The sequence below is a fragment of the Camelus bactrianus genome, chromosome 28, assembly GCF_048773025.1.
Source record: "Camelus bactrianus isolate YW-2024 breed Bactrian camel chromosome 28, ASM4877302v1, whole genome shotgun sequence".
Taxonomy (NCBI): Eukaryota; Metazoa; Chordata; class Mammalia; order Artiodactyla; family Camelidae; genus Camelus; species Camelus bactrianus.
Window position 1 is genome coordinate 24,768,711 of NC_133566.1, and position 12,342 is coordinate 24,781,052.

The 12,342-nt window shown below is 40.0% G+C and overlaps 1 non-coding gene across 1 annotated transcript; it reads right to left on the reverse strand.

Moving 5' to 3' along the window:
- Positions 1-11,649: 11,649 nt before the first annotated feature.
- LOC123612144 (U7 small nuclear RNA) lies at positions 11,650-11,712 on the reverse strand. The gene has a single exon (XR_006719334.1). It is a non-coding gene; the product is annotated as a U7 small nuclear RNA (small nuclear RNA).
- Between the last annotated feature and the right edge of the window lie 630 nt (positions 11,713-12,342).

Consider the following 12,342-nt stretch of genomic DNA (forward strand, 5'->3'; position numbering starts at 1 on the left):
AACAATGACTGATATTTATCAAGCGCCTGCTATGGGTCAGGCTCTGTGCCAAGTGCTTTATATGCATTATCTCAGGCAACACTTGCAACATTTTATAGGGCAGGTGCTTTTTTGGTTTGTTTGGTTTTTTTTAAGAGGAGTAAGCCTTTATTTCCTTGTTTCACAAATAAAGTTGGCTGACTTGTTTGCTTTTTGGTGATTAGTCAAAGAGACCCAAGGCAGGTGCTTTTTGTATCACCATTTGAAAACAGAAGAATCAGATTTGAAATTATGAAGTCGCTTTACCCAAGTTCTCACAGCTAGAATGTGGTGTTAGTGGGGATTGAACCCAGGCTATCTGGAACTAGAGTCCACTCACTGAAGCCTTGGTACGCAGGGGTTTTGTCAGTCTCTTGTTGAAATTTCTTGTCCACTCATTGCAAGTTTTAGCTTATGAACTGCTGCCCAAGAGATTTGACAAGAATGATGTGGACAGTTGGGAGGCCCTCAGGGCAGCTGCTGTCAGGTTTTAGGAATTAGGATACAGCTTGGGCTCTGGGGAGAAAGACAGAAGCAGGTTTAACAGGAAACGCCGAGGAACCTAGCAGCCAGCGTCAGCACTGCCCCAAGAGTGCCACGTGTCTGTTGGGCTGAGCCAGGGCCGTGGACCCACAGACAGCCGCTTCGTCAACCAGCAAATCCTGCATCACAACCACTGACTGCCTCTGGGGACTGGCAGAGCCCTCAAAGGTAATCCAGTCTGACCCTTTGATTTCACTGGGGAGAAGCCTAGGGCCCAACATGCAGAGCAGATTAAAGATGGCCACAAATTCATTAACAGCTACTCCTCCCCATGAGTCTGCACAGGTTCTGTGGCTGCTTAGCTAACAGAAAGCTGCCGAAGAGACACTGTGCCAGCTTCTGGATTCAGGCTTCAAGAGACTAGCAGCTTCCAGTTCCTGCTCTGTGGACATGGACTCTGAGAACACAGCTGCCATGCTGTGAGGAAGCCCAGGCGACCCCTTCGAGACACACATGGACGAGAACTGAGGTCTCTGGCCAACAGTTTCTGGTGACAGTCAGCGTTTTTTGGCTAACTTGGAAGCAGAGCCTCTCGCTCCAGTCAAGTGTCTCCTGCCGAAAATTCATGGAACAAGAACAGCCGCCTCTGCAGAGCCCTGCCCCAAATACGGGTTTATGAGAAAATTAAATGCTTGTTGCTATCTTCAGCCACTAGTTTTGGAAAATTTTTAAAATGGAAGTATAGTTGATTTACAACGTTGTGTTAATTTCTGAGGCACAGCATAGTGATTCAGTCATACACATATATTCCTTTCCATATTCTATTCACATTTTATTATAGGTTATTACAAGATATTGAATGCAGTTCCCTGAGAGTAGTTTCCCTAAATAGTAGGACCTAGTTGTTTATATATATTTTATGTATAGCGGTTAGTATTTGCAAATCCAAAACTCCCAATCTATCCATCCCTTCCCCCTTTCTCCCCAGTTACCGCAAGTTTGTTTTCTACATCTGCAAGTCTATTTCTGTTTCGTAAATAAGTTCATTTGTGCCATTTTTTTTAAGATTCCACCTATAAGTGATATCGTAAGATATCTTTGTCTGACGTACTTCACTTAGAATGATAATCTCTAGGTCCATCCATGTTGCTGCAAATGGCATTATTTCATTTTTTATGGCGAGGTAGTATCCCATTGTATACATACCACATCTTTATCCAGTCATCTGTTGACAGACATTTAGATTTCTTCCGTGTTTTGACTATTGTAAATAGTGCTGCTATGAATTTTGAGGTGCATGTACCTTTTTGAATTGGAGTTTCCTCTGGATATATGCCCAGGAGTGGGATTGCTGGATCATATAATAACTCTATTTTTAGTTTTTTAAGGACTTTCCATGCTGTTTTCCACAGTGGCTGCAGCAAACTACATTCCCACCAACAGTGCTGGAGGGCTCCCTTTCCTCCACACCCTCTTCAGCATTTAGTGTTTGTGGACTTTTTAATGATGGCCATTCTGACTAGTGTGTGGTGACACCTCATTGTGGTTTTGATTTGCATTTCTCTGATAAATTGAGCATCTTTTCATGGACCTCTTGGCCATCCATATGTCTTCACTGGAGAAATGTCTGTTTAGGTTTTCTGCCCATTTTTTGATTGGGTAGTTTTGTTTGTTTGTTTGCTTGCTTGTTAGTTATTGAGTTGTATGAGTTCATACAATGGAAATTCAGCCATTGTCTGTTGCGTAGTTTGCAAATATTTTCTGCCATTCCATAGACTGTGTTTTTGTTTTGTTTATGGTTTCCTTTGCTGTGCAAAAGCTGATAAGTTTAATTAGGTCTCATTTGTTTATCTTTGCTTTTATTTCTATTGCCTTGGTAGACTGACCTAGGAGAACATTGCTATGATTTATGTCAGAGAATATTTTGTCTGTGTTTTCTTCTAGGAGATTATGGTGTCCTGCCTTATGTTTAATTCTTTAATCCATTTTGAGTTTATTTTTGTGTATGATGTGAGGGAGTGTTCTAACTTCACTGGTCTACATGCAGCTGTCCAGCTTTCCCAACACCACTTGCTGAAGAGACTGTCTTTTCTCCATTGTATATTTGTACCTCATTTGTCAAAGATTAGTTGACCATAGGTGTGTGGGTTTGTTTCTGGGTTCCATATTGAGTTCCATTGATTCATATGTGTGTGTGCGCGCACGCGCATGCACCAATACCATGCTGTTTAGATTACTGTATCTTTGTAGTGTTGTTTGAAGTCTGGGAGGGTTATACCTCCAGCTTTATTCTTTCCCCTCAGTATTGCTTTGGCAATTCTCAGACTTTTGTGATTCCACTTAAATTTTAAGATTATTTATTCTAGTTCTGTGAAAAATGTGCGGGTAGTGTGATAGAGATCACATTAAATCTGTGGATTGCTTTGGCTAGTATGGTCATTTTAACAACGTTAATTCCTCCAATCATAGAGCAAGGAATGTGATTCCATGTCTTTGGCTCGTAATTCATTTCTCTTGTCAGTGGTTTATAGTTGTTGGTGTGTGTCTTTCACCTCCTTGTCAGGTTTATTTCTAAATTTTTTTTTTGATGCAATTTTTAAAGGGATTTCTTTTAAATTTTTCTCTTCTGCTAATTCCTTGTTACGGTAAAGAGATGCAACACGCTGTTTGCTATGTGAATCCTGCGCCTGCTACCTCGCTGAGCTTGTTCGTCAGCTCCGTGTGGAGTCTTCAGGGCTTTCTGTACATAGCATCATGTGGTCTGCATGTAGTGACAGCTCTATGTCCTCCCTTCCAATCTGGGTCTCTTCTATTTCTTCCTCTAGGACTTCCAGTACTGGGTCGACAGAAGCAATATGAGCGGGCATCCTTGTCTTGTTCCAGATTCTAGTGGGAAGGCTTTCAGCGTCACTGCTGAGTGTTATGCTGGCTGTGGGTTTGTCACAAACAGCTGTTACTATGCTGAGAAGTGTTCCCTCTATACCTGACTTGGTAAGCGTTTTCATCATGAATGCATGTTTATTAAATTCTTTTCCTGCATCTGTTGAGATGATCGTATGATTTTTGTCCTTTCTTTTGTTGATTTGCATATGTTGAACTGTCCTTGTGACACTGGGACAAGTCAAACTTGATCATACCGTATGATATTTTTATGTGTTGTTGGATATGATTTGCTAGTATTTTGTTGAGGATTTTTGCATTTGTATTTATCAAAGATATTGGCCTGTAATTTTCTTTTTTGGCGGTGTCTTTGTCTGGTTTTCGTATCAGGGTGATAGCGGCTTTAAAGAATGAGTTTGGGAGTGTTCCTTCCCCTTTAATCTTCTGAAAAAATTTGAGAGGGATCAGTACAAGTTCTTCTTTGTATGTTTAGTAGAATTCCCGTGAGGCCATCCTCCCTGGACTTCTGTTTGCAGGGAGGTATTTGTTGTTGTTGTTGTTTTCTTTTAATTACAGTTCTGTATCACTTCCAGGGATCAGTCTGTTCAAAGTCTGTACTTCTTGATTCAGTATTGGTGGACTGTATGTTTCTAGAAACTTGTCCGTTTCTTCTACAGTGTCCAACTTGTTGGCCTGTAACTGTTCATAGTATTCTCTTCTGTTGTTTTGTAAAATCTCACTATTTTATGTTTAATTTTTTCCTATAATGTGGATGTGCCGTAGTACATTTAATAATTTCCCTATTTAAAGACATCATAGTTACTTCTTGGGTTTTGCATTACAAATAGTGTGACCACAAATATCTTAAATATGTAATTTTGTGCACAGATGTGAATATTGCCCTAGAGTTGATACAGAAAAATTGAATGCCTTTGTCAAAGCTTTCATTTTATTGTATTAAAATATTATTTTTTTGAAAATGTGGTAAAATATATATAATACAAAATTTACAGTTTTAGCCATTTTTAAATGTACAGTTCAGTAGCATTAAGTACATTCACATACTGTGCAACCATCACCACAATCCACCCATGGAAATTTTTTCATCTTGCAGAACTGAAACTCTGTACCCATTAAACATTAAGTCCATTTGCCTCTATTCTAATCCGCAGGGCACCATCATTCTACTTTCTGTCTCTGAATTTGAATACTTTAAGTGCCTCATTTGGGTAGAATCATGCAATACTTGTCCTTTTTTTATTGGCTTATCTCACTTGTCACAATGTCTTCTGTGTTCATCCGTGCTGTAGCATTTGTCAGAATTTCCTTCCTTTTTAAGGCTGAATAATATTCTGTTGTGTGCATGTACCTCATTTTGTTTTGGAACTCTCATTTAATATATTCTCCTCAGTTTCCCTCCAAGTGGCTAGATTATTACATAAGAGCAATTATTTCCCCCTATTCTTGCCATGATTTTGTATTAAGAAGCACTTACCTAGAAGGCAAAAGTGCTATTTCATTTTAATTTGCATTTCTCCAATTAATAATGAGATTAAACCATTTTTATATTTTTATTTCTATAAACTACTTCTTTGAAATCTTTTCTCATTTTCCTACTGGATTATCTTTTCCTGACTGATTTATTAGAGTTCTTTATTCTGCATACTCTGCCTTTGCCATATTCATTGCAATTATTGTCTCTAAGCATGTCCCTTTTAAATTTGTGGCTGTTTTTCTGCTTGCCTCATTACTTCTATTCTTTTTTTCTTTTCCAGTTTTATTGGGTAGAATTATTACAGTTTGCACATACACATTATGTTGCATGTAAATACATATATACAATATACTGCACTTTTTTTTTTAGTTTACGTATACGTACTGATCAATGTTTCTAAGAACTGATTAGCTTTAGCTTTTTAAATTTACATGGTTTTCAAAGGAATAAAGCCAACTGCAAAATAAGAATCAACAGAATGTGGTAATCTAATCATAAAGGACAAATGTGCTTACACATATTCAAGAAAACAATCATCTTAGTTGTAAGTAAAAAGTAGTTCATTTGTGTCCTTATGATTATGATTATGATTATGATTACGATTACTTTAGATTCCTAATATAAATGATGTCATATGGCATTTTTCTTTCTCTTTCTGGCCCACTTCACTTAGAATGACAATCTTCAGGTCCATCCACGGTTGCTGCAAATGACATTATTTTATTCTTTTTTTATGGCTGAGTAGTGTTCCATTGTATATATGCACCACATCCTCTTTACTGAGTCATCTGTGGGTGGAAATTTGGGTTGTTTCCAGGTCTTGGCTATTGTAAATGGTGCTGCTATGAACATTGGGGTGCATGTGTCTTTTTGAATTTTATTTTTCTCTGGATATATTCCCAGGAGTGGGATTGTTGGATCATATGGTAAGTCAATTTTCAGTTTTTTAAGGAACCTCCACACTGTCCTCCATAGTGGCTCACCAATCTACACTCCCACCAAGAGTGTAGGAGAGTTCTTCTATTCTTTGAGTTTGGTGTCTCTTAATGGTGTTAGTTTTCCTCAGAGGTTTAATGATTTGTAACTGTGAGCAACTTTCTGTATTTCTTTTGCCTTGTTAACTGCTATGCACACATTATTGTTGGCAAGTCCGAATGGGGTAGGAGAGAGGTAGGAGCAGGCGCATTTCATGCTGCTCTGTATTCTAGAGTGGATTAAGTGAGCCTAGGAAGAAATAAGTTGCTGCCAGGTGTGTTACTTTGAAAGACTCAGGCAGGAGATCTCCTCATACTTGCAAGGGGTTGTGAGCTGCGCATGGCAAGTCTGTTTTTCCTCCAAGCCCTCATGCTCGTTGCTCATCTCTGAGTGCAGACAGCTCTGCTCTGCTGTCTGCTGCCTGATCTAAGTAGACCAGTCCAGGTAAGACGAATGGGTGGGAAGATGGGAAGGTGGAAGGAGAGGAAGGATTCCACACAGTTGGTGACTCTTACTGTGAACCCTTGGACACCAGCCCTGCTAGTGAGTCCTGGACCCTCCTTCTCTCCCCTCCTCGTAGGCTGTGCCTGGTCTGTGCTTCGCCTTTTACAGCTGCCTGTGTGCATTTTGGTTGTGGTTTTCTTCTTCAGTCCAGTCTTACCTGTATCCCATATTTTAGCAATTTTTTCTCCTGATTTATGATCCACTGAGCGTACGTCTTGTTTTCCAGAGTGGAGTATCCTAAGCATTCGGGTTGAAAGGAAAGGTTGCCTGGCGAACTTCGCCTTGACTAAGCCTGGCTGCAGATGGACAGGGAGAATCCCGCTCATTGACTGTGGGCGTTGGCAAACAGTCCTTAATTTCTCCTTTCTCTCTTCCTCAGTTTCGGGGACCCACGCTTTCCATGACAGCACAGGGACCTATAAGAATGAGCAAGAATCAAAAATGTGAACTCTGTATCTCAGTGAGTTTCAGTCAATGTGTTACTTGATCCTGGGGTGACACCCACTGCATTTTGCCCTCCTTATTAATATACACAATACCTTGGAATAATTCAGTTCACGTGTCCCAGATAGGCCATTATAATGAAAAACAGAACTGTCATCTACATTTATGTTAACAGAGGTGGGTGACTCCAGCATCCATTCACCTCCTATTAGGAAATTTTCTCCTGTGAATGTTCATATCAGTTACATGATAAAAAAGAGAAACTGAGCAAGGCTGAATTTTCTTCAGGACTATACTTTGAGAGATACTTAAGTAAGTTGGAGCAGATAAAGTTTATGTTATTTAATGGAGTCAGAGGAGGTTTACTGGACTTTGTTCTCAGATCCAAAGTTTTAGGAAAAGAATGTTACCCCCTAAGAGAACATATTTATTGGTTTCTGGACAGTTGGGAGAATTTTAAATCCTTGATGAAATGACAAGACATTTGAACACATTAACCTTGAAACTTCAAAGGGAGAAAGTCAAGAGCACCTCTCATTTATGGAGGGAAGTCAAAGTATTCTGATTCACACTGGACATATTCTCCATTATCAAACTTCCCTGAGTTCAGTAGGAATGCAGATATGTGGAAATTATAACTATTTGATGGAAATGAATTTACAATATTATTCCTAGATTTTTTTTAATGCATACAAATCATTCTTTAAGTCTCTGTAGCTGCTCTTGGAATGGAGATTTCAGGACACTGAGAACTGCTGAAAATTAGCTCTAACAGCCTGACTGTGCTGCGCCCACTGGGGAGAAGCCGTTGGCCTGCAGTCCTGGAGGCAGACGCGCATGCTAGACTGAACTGTGAATGCATTCCACAGGCTTGATAGCAGCTTGGCCTGTCGGTGCTGGTTTTATATTAGCAGGGACAAAATTGAACTGAGACCAGTAACAGGCCTATAAACATTTTATGGAAGCAACATTTATCAAAATGTATCTTGATTTGCCCTGGTATTAGAGCTAAAAAGCCCAAATTTTGGGCTAGCAACAGACAGCAAAAGGACTACGAGTGAAACTTAGGAACAGCTCACACACATAGGTGGCCCATCATTGGGAAGATGAAATGCCCCGCTGGATGGGACGCCTTTGGAGGGTCACTGACTTACGGCTAGCCTCTGCAGCAGTTGCAGGATTTCTAAATATCCAAGGATGGCTGTGCAAGACGGTCACACGTGCTGGTAACGCTTGGCCAGACCGCTTCTCCCCCCATGTCAAAGGGATGACGCTCTCCTTCATCTTTGTGCGTGAGGCTGTTTTCACTGGCGTTCCGTGAGGAACTCGCTCTCCGTGACAGAACGCATCCCTGTATATGTTGCGTTTGGTGTTTTGCCGATGGCATTTACGCTCCCCAACTTGGATTTTCTGTGCTCTCTATTTGATGGTTGCATGAAGCATTTTTGGTAGTGAGACTTAAATCTTTGTTCTGGATAAATGTCATCTTTAACTACATGCTTTTTCAGCTTGGACTATTGCCATATTTATTTTAAGAATATTTGTGTACATTAAGATGTAATTTTTGGGGGGGTAATTTCCAGGAAATGTAATTCCCAGGGTCTGTGACAGATTCTGATTCCTCTTCACTCTAGCTTTGTTTCCTGCTTTATGTAAGGGGCCCTCCTCGCCAGCTGGGGTATCCGTGGCACACTTTTCTGTCTGGAGCCGTCCTGCCTCTAAGCCATTTGTGACTGCTTAGAAGCACATAGATAGTTTTTTTTTTCCTGCAGCTCTAATGGATTAAACCATAGTTCATGTTCTCAAAAAAAATCCTTATAAGTTATTTTATGCTGTGCAATTTTCAGACTTTCATTCTCCGTCCTTTAACATTCTATAGTGAAGCAAAGCCTGGAGGAGAGAGGAGAGAGGTTAACCTCTAAACTGTTATACATAATGGAACTAGCTCAAATCTTTTTATAAATTTTTTATTACAAAAGTATTATATATATATATATAAATATATAGATGTATATTTAAAAAGCTAGAAAATAGAGAAAAAGAATCCAATATCCAGAGAAAGTGTGTATTAGTTTTGAGAGGTTTCTTTTCCCAATTTTCTTTTCTATTTACTTAAATTGCACAGCAGTTAGGGCTACAACTCAGATTTTATATCCAGCTTTTAAACTTCATATTACAATCTAAACATTTTCATTTGTTAATACAAACTTCATAAACATTTGTAATGGTTTCAAGACATTTAACAACAAAGATGCACCATAATTCAACAACTCCTCTATTATTGAGCTGAGTTGTGTGCTTTCTGGATCTTGCTTAGCTGACAACATCTTCCTTTTACTCTGAGTCGTAAAAGACAAACTTGCTGTGAGTGGGATTCCTGAGTCATAGTTTTCCTCCTTTAAATATGTGAATATAATGATAATGTTTCCCACACTTTTTTTTTCTTCAATCTGGTCATTATGAGTCCTTGAGTTTTCCTCCTATAATCTGGTTCCTTATCTGATCTGGTTCTTTTTACATTCATTACCACTTTAATCTTCACAAAAAATCCTGTAAAGTAGGTACTAATTCCTCATTTTACGGAAAAGGAAACAGAGTCAGGGAAATTCAGTAAATTTTCAGCTTTATATTTCTCATAGAGGGTGGAGCTAGCCTTCAAGGCCTGCCTGATTCTGAAATTCATGTGAACATTACTTCTCATTCATTTTTTTTGTATTTTTATAAACTTTTTTTTAATTTAAAATTTTATCCAATTTTGGGGGGATATTTAAATTATTATTATTATTATTATTATTATTATTATTATTATCATTATCATCATCATCATCATCATCATCATCATCATCAATGGAGGTACTGGGGATTGAACCCAGGGCCTCATTCATGCTAAGCATACACTCTACACCGAGTTATACCCTCCTCCCTCATGTATATTTTTATGTTTTTGTCTTGATAGACACAAATATTTTCTAGAGCCCATCTGATCTGTATAACTCTTGAGGTCCACTTTAACTTTTGTTTGAAATTTTGGATCTTACTTCATCAGTCTCTACATTATTCTGATTTCTGGGGAATTACTGACTACTTCCTCCATCGTATCCTCTGTGTTCCTTCAGTAAGCTAGCCTGGAACAGATCTGCACCTTGAGAATTAACTTTGCTTAATTAGAACCAGATTACAACTGCCAGTACAATTAGGGTTAGAATATAGTAAAGAAAGAGTTTGGGAACCATCCAGATTAGGTTAAAAAAAAACAAACCCTTGGGGCTGAGCATTTGCTAGAGGGGAAAAAAAAAACAACCCTCCTCACTGATTCTGGTTCTGAGCGAATTCGATCAGGTGACTGTATGCTCTGATCTCAGAATTAGCATGGCTACAAATTTTATGAACCACTTGGCTCTCTCCTGTATGCGTCCCTGATCAGAGTTTCCTAGGTCTTGCCACTGGTTGACGTGGCCATGGTGAACATGTGAGGTAGTTAGGATCTGGGGACAAGACTCTTCAAAGGTAGCTGAAGTGGACAGGTTGGTAGCATTCAGGCTTGGCTCTTACAGGATCTAGAGGCCTCTGACCGACTCTGCGTCACCAGCTTCATTGTGGCTGTTTTTTTGAAGAAGCTCTGGGGCTTGTAGGTAACCTAGCCTCAGGGTTGGTGTTATTTCTTTGACTCAGTACATCTTAAAACACAGGAAACATTTTGATGGATTTATATGTTCTGATAGAAAAGGAAATAACTTTTTGACTTTTTTTTTTTAAGTCACAGGCACATTTATTATCCTACAGAACACCAAGTTCTTCCCTTCTCTGGCAGTGTCACCAGAGGGCCAACCCTCAGGAGGCGACCACACAGCCACTCAGAGCAGCCCTGTGGGGTGGCAGGGTCATGGGTGACAGGAACAGAACCTTCGGCTTCCTAGACAGGATGGCCATCTCAGGATCCTATGCTTTTTAAGATTTGACCAAGTGGGCAATCTTAAGGATACCTTCTCCATCGCGGTTGAAGTCAGAGGCTTTGATAACTTCCTGCTGAATCTGCATGGCCATGGGCAGCTTGAATTGTAGCATCTTGCCCATGTTGTTGTGTTACTCACCAGGGTTCTTAGACTCCTTAATCAATAGAAATTGGTAAGAAGCCAGATGAGAAACCCAGGCAAGGCTCTACCAGGACTCCCGCTGCAGCACCAGGGAGTGAGAACAAGTAACCGGTTCCCTTGTTCACTCCCTGACGTGGGGCAGACTGGCGCCTTAGAGGGAGTAAGAGGAGGGGCGGATCCGGGAGTCCAGCTGAAGGGGTGGCTCAGGTAGTTTTCCCGCGCCCTTGGTGATGCTGTGTCCAGGGATCATGCGCAGTACAGCACGCTGTTTTTGCACCGAACACTTCAGAAGAGGCAGTTGGGATTTTGATTTTTTTCTATCTTGTTCATAATTTGCCCCAACTGTGCATGCATGCACTTACTTTTAGTCCCTTACGGTTTCTTTGTATCTGTTGCTCAAGGATACATTTGACCAGGTGCAAGCATTGCAGCACAGGGTTCCGGGTCTCAGATCCCAGCCTGTCTCAGTTGCACCCATTGTCCTGAGCGTCATCCATGTGTATGGTGTTCTCCTGGGCCAAGAATGCCTGTGTCACCTTGGCCAGGACCAGCTTGGCTTGTTTAGTGCTCACGGTGGCGGCTTGGGGTGCAGGGGAAGCTGGATCAGCCTGAAGCTGGAAGCCTCCCATGCAGTCCCAACCTCCCCACTCTCAACTATCAGGAGCCAGGTTAGACCTCCAGCACTCAACCAGCTTTACAGGTGGAGACCGTGTCACCCGAACCAGAATGACTCAACTGTTGGAAATTACCTGCGTGGGGGGTTTTCTGGTACAGGTCAGAAAGCCTGCCAGACAAATTCTAAAAGTGCCGTTAACACTTTGACTTTTTAATCAGAGAAAAAATACAAAAGAATTACAGAGAATAAACATGAATGTACCCAATAACAAAAATAAATAAGTGCCAATATTTTATCATATTTACTTTAGTTTCTTTTTAAAGAAATAAAACATTACAATAAAATTGAACTCTCCTTTGCTTACCTCCTCAATTTCATTCACCTCCTTTCCTCTCCAGAAACAGGGGCTTCCATGAATTTGTAATGTAAGCATATACAGACATACACAAATAATACATAATTTTCTTATAAACTGTGTATAAATGATATCATAGGGTACATAGTGTTACAGAACTTTCCTCACTCAACATTACATTGTTAAAAATTATTTTTGTTGATATATAAAAAACATAATTGTCATTTGAATTGTGCTATAGTATTTTATCATATGTATACATCAATACTTATCTGTTTTCCTTCTAATGGACATTTGAGATGTTTCCAACATTCTGCGATCACAAACAGAGCTCTCTTCCAGAGCATAGGTGCAGGATTTCACTCGAGGTGTTAACCTACCATTGGAACGTCTGGATTGTCAACAATGATTATGAAACACGTCTCCAAAGTGGCTGACTCAGACTGTACTCCCACCTGCAGTGTCTGACAATTCTTGT